The sequence below is a fragment of the Aptenodytes forsteri genome, unplaced genomic scaffold (assembly GCF_000699145.1).
Source record: "Aptenodytes forsteri isolate BGI_AS27 unplaced genomic scaffold, ASM69914v1 Scaffold65, whole genome shotgun sequence".
Lineage (NCBI taxonomy): Eukaryota > Metazoa > Chordata > Aves > Sphenisciformes > Spheniscidae > Aptenodytes > Aptenodytes forsteri.
The window spans coordinates 1,122,262-1,135,981 of NW_008795127.1; positions in this window are offsets into that span (position 1 = coordinate 1,122,262).

Genomic DNA, 13,720 nt, shown 5'->3' on the forward strand with positions numbered 1-13,720 from the left:
TCTATTTTGGTAAACTGCCCAGACCTTCCACGCAAATAGAATTTTTAATATTTTGGTGTGAAGATTACCAAAATGGAAATCATGCATAACAAACTAGCTTAATTTCTTTGAGGAAATGGCAATAAAAGCAGACAAGAGTAAAGAAGTATACATTATTCACTTGGATTCCAAGGAAGCTTTTAATCCAGTACCAAATACCTTATTAATTAATAAGGTAAGAAGGTAAGGAAGTAATACTCAACAGGACAACAAACTGGCTTGCTTACAAAGTCAAGGAATGACCATAAATGTAAAAGGAAGATGACAAATGCCGCACCACAGAGCTTAGCATTAGATCCTCATTTTCGTCATACTAATGAACTGGAAAACTGACAGAGCTTCAAGGTATGCAATTTGATGTGTCAGGAATACAGGTAACATAGTTCAAACTGAATGGAAAAAAAGTGGATATGCATATGCCATAGAAGTGAAGATTTAAAATGTATAAAAGTAAGCATAAGGAAATTAAAAAAATAACAGAGATTATGCCCTAAATTATGGGCTGCACTGAGCATGTCAAAGACCTGGCAGTGTTCAATACAAAGTTTAAAACATCAGGTAATTAGATAAATTATTATATTAAATTATGTTCAAACCATTTGGTAAGAATGTAAAATACTGTATAAATACAATTAGCCATTCAATATCTGGCAGCAGCTAGAAAAGACAAAAATTACATGCAGTAGATGGAGAATGCTAAATCCAGATTCACAGTACAAAGGAGTGTGAAAAGAATTGAAAACTAGAATATTAGTTTGAATCTGTCCCAGGAAGACAAAGATTAACAGTTCTTTCCATCAGTTTACTTGTTTGGCTGTCTTTGTGCAGTGAACTGGTAATTATGCCAGCAGACACATTAGTGACTGGCAGAATTGCAAAATGAATTTTCCTCTTTCTCTGAGAATCTTCCAGTTATTCTCAGAAAATCAGAAGGAGGTATACAGGTAGAGGACAGTACTTGTGGGAAGACTGCTGTGATACTTCTGGGAATAAAGAGGGATTTAGTGCACCGTATTTCAAAAGTGCATATATTAAGCACTAAGTGATGTTCTTCGTTGCTATACTCTCTAACTAGTGCAGTATATGCTAAATTCATCACTGCTGTATATATCCTTGCACTTTGACTGTTGCAGTGTGAGTTCCCCCCTCGCCCCGAAGGTGCATACTTAAGAACAGTGAGTGGAAGCAGTTCTATTGCTACCAAATCCTCGATTTACATTAGTTGCATGAGGTTTAGTCTCCCACCGGCCTTTGCAGTTTCCAAATGCAGCCTTTAGGAGAATCAGTTAGACAACATTAAGACAACAAGTGCAAGTCACATTTCACCGCATCTGACCATACTCATTAGCATCAAGATGGCTTATTTTTTTGACAACAGCAGCTCACAAATAAACATTTGGCTGAAGCTGAAGCAAAGAAATAAGTGATGCTACTTGAAGAGCTCACAGAGGCACTAAGTCTACTCTGACTGAAAGTACAAAACGGTAAGTGGCCAACTCAGTCCATAATTAGGGACTATTTGTGGATTCTTACATCTTTGCATCTGGGACTAATGCTTGCTCTCGGGCAGTTGTCTTTGTTGAATTGTGCTAGATGGTGATCTTGCTTTGTTATTCATACTTCAGTTACCTAGATTACAGCAAAACAGCATGAAACCTGCAGCTCTCCAGAAGCTGTAACCTGTTACTCATCTTCTGAGAATCGGAGTCAATTCTGGACACATAAAACTCATTCCCCACTCTCCATATTCTTCAGACTTCATAGATTTTAAGTCTGAAGATCTGAGATCTCGGTATCCTGCAGCCTCAAGCCAAGCTAACTGAAAGCTAGGGGATGAAGAACGTGAGGTTATGGCTTGACAGAGTTGCTTCTTTGTCAGCCTCTATCAGGATAACATCTACCTGTACGACAGACAAAATTCTGGAGGGACTGAGGGTAGGGGGAAGAAGAAAATACAGAATCAATTCTTGCAGAAAGAAAAGACTATCACACAGGGTCACTACCTTCTGTTTAATGTGCAAGACCAGCTAAACCTTGCTCAACAAAGCAAAACCGAAAGATGCCTATATGTTTCCCTAGTATTCTTAGGGCAGAGGTTAAATGAGGATAGTCATCACACCTCATTATTGGAAAGAACTAAAATAGTAGGATAGTAAGTGCAGCGTAAGAAAATTAATAGAACAGAACAGAACAGAATAGAATAGTCTTTTTTCACAGTTAGTTCTAGCCTTCACTACCTAGAGCAATACAGCTGCCTTCCTACTGAAGTCAGGTACCTGTGGAGAAAATAGGACTGAAAGCAGTGATTGTGTGGGATCCTTTCTGAGAGGTTTTTGTGCTGGGGATCAAGGTACTGAGAAGAAAATAAACCACCTCCTTGCCCCATCTGAATCCTCACAGCAAGGGGATGAACTAATCTCTGCCATGCTGGCCTGTTCTGTGTTGGTCTTTGTAGATCCTCTACGTTATTAAATCTTTCTAAGTCAGTATGGAGAGTGTTCGTGGTTTTCTTTTACGATTGTCTTGAATTAGCCTATGGCTGTTCTTGCTTAATTCTTAACGTAGCTCAGATATTTTTATTGTCTTACTGGGTGATGGTAATATAAAGGCGCTGCCAAACTCTCTGATGAATCTTAGATCTATACTTCATATCTAATATTTTCATAAAGAATTTTTCCTCAAAGACATTCAGATATCCACCTTTGGTAGATTTCCAGATTTTGTATCCACACATTAAGATGCAAATTATCCCTACTCTCCCTCCTTAAAGCAATCTCCTAATGCTTCTTTTCATAATATTGTAAGTTTCTATCTTTTGAATGCTTAGTTTTGCAATACTAATGACCATTTTTGGTAGAATATGCAAAATAGAGCAATCTGCTGCTAGCACGACTGGTATCAGCGGTATTATTCCTATCTTTGTGAGTACAATGATGAATACAAATAGGCCCAATGCATTCAAGAATAGTTTCTTGGGATCCTGTTCTGGACGATTTTCCATTTCATTGTTTCTTTTACAAAGCTTTCAAGACATCCAGAATTTTTTTATAAGTCTTTCTAATAGGTTGGAAGAAATAGAATAATGTTTTTAATAGGCATGTAGTGAAGGAAGCTATGAAAATGAAATGAGGGTAGAAGCAGAAACGGAAGCAATCTTACTACTGTAAAAAGAGGACTTACTGCGAGTTCCTTGCTTTATGTTATTATATGGAGAAGAATTAATATATCAAAGGTACTTATTGGTAGCTAATTTATAACTAAATAGTAATCGGCTATGGTCTATATGGTGGTCTTAAAAATTGTATTTTATATTCTCTACTTTTGTGAACAATTTGTTTCATCCCCTCAAATTATAATTGACAAAAATGATGTTTCATCCATGATGTTTGCAATAAAAATAGTATGGCTTCAGGCATCAACTGACAATGTTACTTGCTGAGCACAGGGAAATCATTAATCTTGAGAGACAATCAACTGCTAAATCAATTATAAAAATATAGGCGCTTTCAGTTAGCTTTAATTGTTCATTACCACAAGAAACTCAAACACTTGGTGTAGCTGCCTAAGGCACCAGCTAAGCAAACCTATGATGAAGTTCCAATAGTTTGCATGAAAGTGAAGCTAAAATATTTGAGTAAATCTTATCCAGGAACAAATTAGTAGAGCATGGGTTGCTATACCTATCATAGCTACACCCAACCTCTATTAGCCTCCTCCATTTCTTCATTCCACTGAAATTTGAAGCACTGAAATGTAGTGGTAGGTCCTAGTCATAGCATTTATGTTTGCTTAATAACATAATTTATGTTATGTCATAGCATCTAGTTTTCCATAGAGCTGCCTCACTTTATTCTTGTGGTCCACCTCCCTCCCCTAGGGAAAAAAACAAACAAACAAACCAAAAAACAAGCCAGAAATGCAAAGGAAGAAAGAATTAGCTGATGTGGATGGGGCATTACCAAGTCCCTGTGAAGTCCACGGGCCATACCTCAGCCTGCTGTACAAGAAATTCTAGTTACAAGCATTAGTGAAGGAATTTTTCCAAGTATTACTGCAAATCACAATATTCCCTTTAGATTATCACTGACAGAATTTTAAAATATTTACATTATTTATCAGCTCCTGCATCTCCTCATCTAAATGTAAGCTGTAATCAATAAATCATCAATACCTCACTTCTTTATTCTGCAGGATCTAAATTATGCAGCTTTCCATTGTTTATATATATATAAAAAAATATGTATGTGTGTGTATGTATATATATGTAATGCCCAGCCTTTCCAAACCCATCAGAAATAAACTTACTTCTAATCAATAAAGGTGTACCTATCATTTGGGAGCTGTGACTACTTCTATATACTGAGTAATGAATTTAAATAGCATAGGATAAAATGGCAGAAGTTGTTTATGCATTCCAACTCTGCAACCTTACAACTTTGAAGATGAACAGAACTAGGTCCAATGCTTAGGCAATGATTTTCTTTTATTGCGAATTGTGCGCTTGTCACTCTCTTCATGTGTCATGAGAATTGAGAATGCTCAAGATCTCAACAGAGGATAGGACAGAGTAGAGTAGAGTAGAGTAGAGTAGAGTAGAGTAGAGTAGGTATAAGTTAAATCTTTCTCAGTTTCTGCAGTGGTTTTAAAAGGATAGAATTGTGGGATGCATTACTACCACAAAGTATCTTCCCCTTCCTGCTTTTCTAAGCTTTGAAGTGATTAATAAGGAATGGTAAAACTTAATAAAAACAGAGTCTTTGTTTTTCAGTAAAATGCTTCCTTCAGGAAAGGTGAGATGGTTAACGAAGCAAGAGTAAATGTTGAAGATACAGCCTGGCATACTTTCTGTAGTGGAAGTCATGTGGGGCTTGTAGTAGGCCTCAGGCTGGCTTTTTGCGTACAGCTATACTTCACCCACAGACTTGAATGGAAGTTCAGTTTACTTAGGAATTTAATTAACTTACTTTCAAACCATAGGGAAAAAAACCTTTAAAACTTCTTACTATTACCCCCAAACTTATTTTAAAGGTGTCTTTTGATCAGAAAAACTAACCCATTAATCTGAATGACAAGTATTACTGTTCTCAAAACTAAACCACTTAAAGAGTCTGGGAGTTCTTACGGAAAAGTTTAAAACTATTATACCTCAAATTAAAATTTGAAAGTATTGTATATTGAGTTGCCTTTTTTCTTCTCCCATCATTTTTAATTACTAGTACATTTGCATGAAAATAGGATCTTTATTTCTTGAAAGCTCATCTGCTCCTGCTGCTTATTCTTCATTGAAGATGTCACATGCAAAGGGTTAGATCTTCAGGTGAGGTAGAAGCAAGAGCAGATGTGCTTGGAAGAAAGTTTTTTATGCAAATATTATTTTTAATAAAAAAGAAGAGGATAAAAATTGAAAATACATGCTCTGAAAGCAAAATTCCAATATCCCTTCCAGGAGATAGACATGTATTACAAAAGTAATTTTGAACTTTAAAACTGACTATAGAACATGAAAATAAAATATGAAACCCTAAAGATTCACTAGATCACTGTTTACTCAAAAAAGCCCCCTAATTTGATACTCATGCCCTTACTGTACAATAAGGAAACACAAGGCCCAGGCAGTCAGGTTCATTTAAGCCCATTTAAGACTTTTCCTATACAAAAGTTTCTAATTTTTGATGGTCCTTTCCAAAACAAATGGCTGATTTCTATCTGAAAAGAGACATTCGTATTGTAAAATCAACCAAATGCTTATGCCTTAGTGTGAAGAAACCATGAGCAGCCAATACTGAATGAACATGAACTATGAACTACCTATTGGCTCCTCCATGTGCAGATCCAGTTGAAACACAGCGGTGCAACACTTTGAGGGAGTTTGCACCGCCATGTGTCTGTGCTTTCAAAGAGGACTGAAGGTATTTAACACCATATTTAATATATGACCCCTGCTTCTATTTCTCGATAATGTAGCTTGATTCCAGCTACCAACAAAATTGAGTACATGAAAATAGTAATGAGAGCCTGAGCTGTATTAGAACTACGAGAAAAGCCATGAAAGACTCACACACTAAAATAAAACTGTTCTGCTTTAAAAGAGCTATTGTGCTCTACCAAATGTTATTGAAGATTAACTGGTCTTCGGATAGCTCTGCCCAGGTAGGTAATAAAAACGGCAGTTACATTTGACAGTCATCGCACCTGCCTGCAGCCTATCTGGGAAGCATCCTGAAGTTCATCACACTCCAGGCACCTGACTGGTGGTGAGAGTAAATCAGCTGTTATTCGTCAGGTATTCCAAAACTGTACACAAAAATTTGGCTGTGTAAATAATGTTTTGGAATGACAAAACGGCACTAATAATTTCCATGGTCAGATCCTCAGTCCATGTAGGGTAAACTAGAGGCAGTGCTGCCTCTCTGCTGAAAGGGGGCACCACTTGATTTGGGAAGGGAAGGGAAGGGAAGGGAAGGGAAGGGAAGGGAAGGGAAGGGAAGGGGACGGTTGGGTTTATAACATGAGTCCTACTAAGAGAAATACAGCTCTGCCAAAGCTCCAGAAGTGGTATTTGACCTCATTTCTTGTGGTACAGAAAATGCCACAGAGGCAGAGGCAAGGCTCAGCAAGTATTTTACCTGCAGCCAGGAAAAATTGACAGTGGACTCAGATACTCAGATTAAACTCTGCAACATAAATGAATTGCTACTAATAAAAACAAAGCACAGAGTCCCTTTTACATTGTTTTATCCTGTTTAAAAGACAAACATTTGCACACTGCAAGCCTCAAATGGATAAAAGCTACCATGAGAACTTATAAGCCATCTGCTAGCTTCCTAATGAAGCCAGTAACTATTATTGTTTACAGTTGAACACGGGGGGTCATGTGTATTTGCTGTAATGAAAGAATCAATGCATCACTGCAGATGCTAAAAGAGAACTTTTTTTTTCCAGACGGCTAATTATAAATACAATAAAATAGCAAATTAAAAAAAATCTGTTCATCTCTATAGAGAAATAGTGCTTGGCACACCAAACACAAAATGCAGCACTGTTCTGTTTTCTAGTAGTCTCCACTTGACAGACTCGGCTTACAGAAACAGAATCACAAAAAGTTACTCTTCAATACTTAATGAATAGCTGATCACCAAGGAATGCTTGGTCCCTAATTCTCTAATCTTTACAGACCTCCTACATTATTTAATTGTATTGTTTATCTGAATGTAATGATGAAGTGTGCATTAGCAGATATCTCTCTTGCTGTTTCACCCTGTTTCTCTTGCTTGAAGAAGAGACCATGACATATGAAAACTTGGCTCAGTTGAGCTATTAAAAATGTCCTGAAGTTTCTTGGATTTTTCAAATGTTGGTTGAAGAGAAACTGATACGCTAAGCTGAAACTGATACAATCGATTTCTGGCTTACTATTTCATCACTCAAACAAAAACACACTTACAAAAATACACAAAAACTTACACGGTAATATTCATTCCCAACATTTAGCAAAAACAAAGAATGATAAATAATTGGGCCTTTGTACCTGATGGAATTCTTAAATTCACTGAAAACAAGCCACTCGTTTTGAAATCTTGTTAATGGCCTTTATTTGCTGTATAAAGGTATCTTAATTTCAGGAAATTTCCTAAAGCCTGTGAGTCAAGAGAGCGTACTTGCTTTGCTGAGTCGAAACACTGCAAATGACTCCTCGTTGTCCTCTCATACCATCAGGTCCATGGCGAAGCCTTCTTGCAGCTCGTACTCTCCTTGTTCCACCTGCAGCATAAGCAGAGGTACATATCTATCACAGGACTAAAATGCAGTACAACATCGTAGCTAGCTGGGTTGAAGTAGACAGGAAAGCTGTATTATTGTTGGTACCAAATCAGTAAACCCATAGGAAAGAAAGGGAACAAACAATATTCCTGTTCTACAGTAATAAAAACTTGTAGCAGGTTGTACTCAAGGCAGAAATAAAGCAAGCTGTCAGCAGGAGAATACTGCTGCTTTTTTTAATTTTGTCTTCGTATCGTGGTGATGGCCAGGGAGAGGTAACACCAGGCAGACCAGAGTGGGCAGCGTTCATTAGTGAGGTCAGAGAGCCCAGAAGAGCATCCCTGGGCGAGACCTGTTAAGTCTAATGCTTGGTTCCCATGCCGCATGCTGCCGCTGAGGCTCCTACGTGTCACCTGTTCCCTGCTCCCAGCCAAAACGTGCCTGCTTTGTCAGACGTGACCAGCTGTGTGTGGTGGAGGGCCTGGGAGCCCCAGGGAGGGGCCCCACTGCAACCCTTTGCTGCGGCCCCCTCCTTGTCCGATGGCTGCATGCCTGCAGCCAGCATGCACGGGCAAACCTGTCGCGTGAACCACCGCACGTGTTCCTGAGGTATGCACGCACCACGAGCAAGTGGCCTGAGCCACTGGGTAAAGAGAAGATGGAGGGACCTGCTTAGCATCCAAAGCTTTGCTTTGCTTTGGCAGACGTGGCTAGACCCCTCCAGAGAAAGCCAGTGAAAGAGCCGAGTGACTGGAGTACAGAGGAGGATGAGGAGAATAATTTAGTTTCAGTTCCTACTCTGACAACGTTTCCATCTTTGTGGAATTAAGTGAATAACTTAATTTATATGTCTTAATTCTCTGTTTCATAAAAAGTCTGAGATAATACTTTCTTCCCTAAACCATAGGCAAACGTGTATGAATATACTTGCTTCCCCAAATTACAGGGGAGTTGCAAGAATTAATTAGTTAATGTTTGCGAAGTGCTTTGAAGGCAGAAAGCACTCTATAAATGCTAATTATTAAATCAAAGGTTTATCTGACTTTATTACTAAACCACTAATAAAATAAGTTACATAGCTGTTGCAGGTTGGAAAAGGCACTTTTACTGTCTAAAAGATATAAAGGTTTTAATTAGCGAATGTTTTGAAAGCGCTTTGCTGAGGAAAAAAATGCTAACTGTTAATAAAGGTTTTCCCTAATGAAAACGGCTACAAAATATCAACTCCTGGATGCTACTGTAACTTCTGCATATATTATCTAAAGTTTTGTCCCATGACAACAATATTTTTATTTGAGGCACAAGCTTTGTAATATTGATGAAAAAAATCGTGGTTATGTTTGTCAAATAAATGTTCAGATGCAGCAAGAGATTAAAGGTATCATTCTTAGCAGAGAATAGCAAAACCTAATGTATTGTCAAATTATACATATGTACACATACCATTATTTTTGCTATTTAACTTAAAGTTGTATTTTGCTAAGCTTCTGAGCTTCTGCTAATTTACAAGGTTCAGCTCTTCCAGACGCTCTACTGTACCTGCACATATGTGACCTGTTATTTACATGTTACCTTAAAATCTAAGCACGCAAACAGATTTGAATCTTTTATGCATAGGCAGTTAGAAAGACTGAATTCTGAAAGTGCCTCAAGCCTTCTGAAACACTGTGGATCTTTAGGTTTGTGTAGTTTCATCCTGCCCAGAGAAACCTTTTGTTCACCTGTTTGTGACACTTGTTTCCCCTCTAGATTTAATAATATAAACCTGGTATAATAATATGAACATGTTGATTTATTAATATGAATATAATAATTAATGTATTAACATAGTTGGTTCTGATTCATCCCCTTCCTACATACATTTTAGACATGAACTTGCTTTTAGAGCCTTCCAGAGTCATATTATTATTATTTCAAAATTATCAGATGGTAATCAGTATTTCTCAAGTGCCTAGGCTAGTGGTTTGAAAAGAAGTTTGACGGTAGATCTTGATATGCTTAATACCTGTTGTAATGTCTGCCTGTGGCTGTAGATAACATGAAACCTTGAGCAATAAGAAAAGTCCTATTAATCTACTTTGCTGAGAGGGGAGAGGCATGCCAGCATCCTCCCTGCTTGAAACTGTGCTGATGGCAGAAGATGAGGATGCAATCAGCCAGGCCCACTCAGTGAAGCAATGCAGCCTGGCTGCCAAGGCAGAAGCTGCCCATTTCCACCGTCCGGGAGAAAACCACCTCATGCTGTTCCTAGTGCTCCCAGCAGGAAGGAAAGGTCCAGGTGTTGCTCCTACAGAAACCAAAGGGGTCTGCTGCTTTCGGATGTCACAGACCAGTGGCTCCAAAAGGTCCCTCTCAAACACCCCCGGGCGAGGCGGTAGTATGTGTTCATTAATTTGAGCCATAAATCGCAATTTCATATGGCAGGAAAATGTCCAGAAGATGATATGCTACAGCAAGGGGTTCTGTCCATTTCTGTGCTTTTACTATAGCTCTTCCAGGCAGATGGGGAGAGTCAGAGCAGCAGCAGGAGTGACAAACCTTTATCACTGCATCGATTTGTTAAGCTGTCCCTGAAGGAAAGATGACTGAGATTTTTTGGAAAGGGGGCAGGAGGCAGAGCTGGGGACAGGAAGGGCCGTCTAGGAATAGATGGGAAATGAAAAGTGTTCAGGAGACTTGTTAAAATGTCAAAGGGGTCCTTAGCAGAAGAAACTCAAGACTACTGAATTTCTCTAAGCCCAGGTTTTTTTGAGTGTGTTTTCTTGGGTTGCAAATTTACCTTATAAAAGCATAATTATTATATCTTTACAAAACAACTCCAGACTAACTAATAAACAGATAGTCAAAATTATTTTGTAGTTAGTCTAAAATTACACATTGTGAAACAAAGAACAAATGACATAAAGCAAGAACAGTAGTGCTGAAGTAAGGTCTTGAATGATATTTTTGTTGTTATTATTGTAACTATTAACCCTTATTTTTAAAAAATTATAGGAAATTGTGTGGCCTTTCTGGAGAAAGTTTATGGATTTTAAGATTAATGGATGGTATTAAGATTATACTAAAAATTGTGACAAAAGAAAAATAATCCCTTTTTTATTTTTAATGCTACATTTATTAAATCAAAATGGACTCTGGTAAAGTAAAGGTATACACAAATCCTTGTTTGGAACACCTTAAAATGTATGTCAACTTCCATAGACTAATTTTGATGGCATCAGAGCTCAAAAAGACAGGTCTACCTTCAGTCCTGTATTTTGACTTTGTCTAGGTTCACATTCTGGTATCACCAGTGGTATTGGTCCAGTCACAGATGGTAACAACAGAATTAGAAATAATGCAGAAAAAAGCAGACATGCTCAAGAAATACTTCCGTCTTGTAGCTGAGGAAAAGGCACATGAAGTATCAATAAATGATGCTGATAAAATACTTCCTGCTCTGACAGTAAATTGTGAAAAAACAGGTGTGATGGCACTGGGACAGGCATTAGAGCTTTGGAATATGATGGACAAAAGTAAACAATATGGGTTTCAATAGGAAAAATATTGAATCATGTATCTGGGAAACAAGTATATGGGTTATCTTTGGAAGGCAGTGGCCTTAGTCCTGGGAATCCCTGTCACAGAAGAAAAGCTTAGGTCACAGTAGCAATCCTTGGGCACAAGTCCCAGTGAGGTGCTGTGGCCGAAGGAGTTAATCCAATCTATGGCCAAAAAACTGTGGAAACTATAGTAGAAGTGGATAGATGCCACATATCCCTATATTTGGCATTAGTGTGACTATTGCTGGGGAGTTAGTTCTATTTCTGGTATTTCAAACTGAAGAAAGATCTCCTTTAACGGGAGTGGAGTCAGAGAAGAGAAATGAAAATGATTAAGGGACTGGAAAGTGAGCTTTATAGTGAAAACTTACCAAAGAGGAGATTAAGAAGTGATTGATCATATTATGTACATTTGCAAAAAAGAAATAGTCATTTCCACTTGTGCAAGATGAGATTTAAACACATCTAATAAAATACAAGAGCGAAGCAATCTGACATGGAAATGTCTACCTCTTTTCTATAGCTATGCTTAGTTCTGCTATGTATAGAGCACTAAAATTAAAACCCAGTATTTGAAGAGGATGCAAAAATCACCTGCTTGACTGGCTTCAAATAAAAATTCAACAGTTACTAACATTCAGCTCTTTGGGTTTCCTGCAATCATGTGAAGGCAACCCTAAAAGTGATCTTTTCTATTTGGTTTGGTATTCCATTATCCTTGCTTACTTTAGCAATGTAGTTTTATTCCTACCTGCTACGTGTTTGCTTTCAAGAAAATATGCTCCTGAGACTTGTCCCAGAACAGTTTGCTTATACAGGTACACAGATTAAAAATATGAATAAGCCTAGATGCACATTGAGACAATCTCACATCTCAGAAATCACGTGTAACAATCCATGTAGATTATATCCCAGTGTTGGTCAGGAAAAGCAAGGCTTTGCAGAGGTTAAGAAGCCCTGTCGTACCCTGGAATTGACACTGTTTGCCCTGTACCCAGCTAGATGGTATCTGGAATAGGGGATCATGTTAAGGATTTAAATCATTGGACTAACTTCACTTGGTGTTGCAAAAGTATCAACTGTCAAGTAAAGCAGCAGAGAAAACATAAAGTTTTGACATGCTCATTACGGGTTGTCTTTCATCCACCATTGTTTCACTTTGGGTTTTTTTGCTATTTCTTAGTTTTCTGCAGGTCCTTCAGTTGAGTAGTTGACACTGTTTCAAAAAATACGACACGACAAGATATAATAATTATTCTGTCAGGATGATTTGGTACATTTGAATATATGAATCCTCTATAAATAAAGTGAAGGGATAAGAAAGAGAATTTTAGCTCTGCGGTCTGGTTTAAGGTCTTTGATTATACTTTGATTTGGAAATGTCATGGTTCACTGCAAGCTCACCAGAGTGAGTTTAATGGATTAGAATATGTTAGTAAAATGAGATGGCTGGAGAAGTGTATTCCAGAGATGTGGAATACTGAGAAAGGAGAGTAAACAAAATGACTGGCGAAAGGCCTCCGCTGCATTAAAAGGCAGTGTACACTACTTCTTCTTTCTTGCCTTACAGGATAAAGAGCAGGAGTAGCACTACAGGTTCACTACAGCAGACAAGTTTTCTCTGCGTTTAACTTTTCTTCATTTATGTTGATACATCAAAAAAGATCTCTTAAAGATATATACAGAAAAACATTAATCTTTCATGTGGCGTTACGGACACAAAATGTGCATATATGTGCTTTTGAGAATTTTTTTACGTTCTTTTTGAAGTTTTTTTTCTGAAACATGATTTCCTTCAAGGATTTACTTCATTCAAGAAAACCTCTTTTCATAAACAACTCCTTACCTTCTTCTCCCCTTCCCCAGTGTATTTCTTTGCCCCCTCTTACCAAAACAAAAGCTTGTCTTAGCTTGCTCATGATCTATGAAAACCACCTAAAACTTTAAAAATACGTATTTAATTGATCAGATCTTTGCTTTCTCTTAACAGCATCTCGGCACCTGTGATTAGTGATGTTACACGTAACTTGAGAACGGCTTTTTCTCTGCAACTAGTGTAGAAGGCACACTGATTCCAGGGGTGATGATGGCTCTCAACCTCCAGTTGCTTCTTCTTCTTCCAGCTCTCACCGGATGGAGCTGCTGGTGTGGCTATTGGTGCTGTTTCGAGGCCACCCAAGGACATGCAGCATATTAACTTCTGCTCAGAGCCCTTCATGAGCAGAAACCCAGGGCGAGCGCTCCTGTTTTGGCTTTGACCCTATTTTTCTGTCTCATGAGAGTGGGATGGTTTGAGTGGCGACCCCAGCCGCTGACTCTAACAGCAGATGTCACTGTTGGCACCGCGGGCCTTTGCCGGCTGTTCACAGCAACAGGTA